Genomic DNA, 976 nt, shown 5'->3' with positions numbered 1-976 from the left:
CAGTTAATTTGCATATCCTGCTGATTGGCCAATGGGAAGTGTAGCAGAGGTATGGTTAATTACCATGTTGTCTATTATTAGATAGGATACTGATAATCTCCTCTGCGTATCCTTCCGCGTGTACCAGGATTCAAGATAAATTTTACATCACATGATTTAAGGAATAGGCTTTACTGGAGTAAGAGAAAACTTACATCATCAGAAATGAAAACATGGCTCCTTCCCATCCTCCAGCGATTACACAGATGACCAGGTCATTGCTGGGTTACTAGTGTACTGGTGTTTCTGTATGCCAATGGGGCCTCCTTCTTGCTCTCACTTCTTATACAGAAAGTGTGAAAGTAACTTTGTCAGTAGAAGAATAAAGTCTGCTTCATGCTGGAAAATCTGGATTTGGGAAGCAATTATAGTTCTCTGGGAGGGCCAGCTGCCCAGCACCTGGGGACCTTGGAGCCCATTGGATGTTATAGTTCCCACTGCTAGGAGAAAGCCACCAATTCTGTGGGAACTGAGTTCATGTGAAGCACTTTTTGTTGGGAGAAGTGGAAGAAATTCTCTTTTCCCAGCTGTTGTCCAGACAATCTAGATTGAACTCCTAGGGTCATTTTTTGGACAACTTTCTTCATTGTGGTATAAATTTCCTACAATAATGATCTTATTTCCCTGTTTGTCCAGGACAGTCCTGGTATGTGCCTGTCGCTTCAAATTAATAATAATGCCCCTTTTGGTGTTTTACCCACTGAATACTCTGGCCATAGACTCAGTCCCTGGAACATAGAACCTCAATCCTATATAATAAAAGCCTGATATGCAAATTGACCGAATGGGGAAATGACCAGTCGCTATAACGTGCACTGACCACCAGGGGCAGACACTCAATGCAGGAGCTGCTCCCAGCCCGCAGGCCCCAACCAGTGGCAGTGGCGAGGGGGCTGGGCTGGCGAGCAGGCGGCACCAGGCCAGCCAAGGCGGATGC

Source organism: Myotis brandtii, unplaced genomic scaffold, assembly GCF_000412655.1.
Source record: "Myotis brandtii unplaced genomic scaffold, ASM41265v1 scaffold455, whole genome shotgun sequence".
Lineage (NCBI taxonomy): Eukaryota > Metazoa > Chordata > Mammalia > Chiroptera > Vespertilionidae > Myotis > Myotis brandtii.
The sequence above is the reverse complement of the archived record's forward strand: the minus strand, read 5'-3'. Positions refer to the sequence as shown.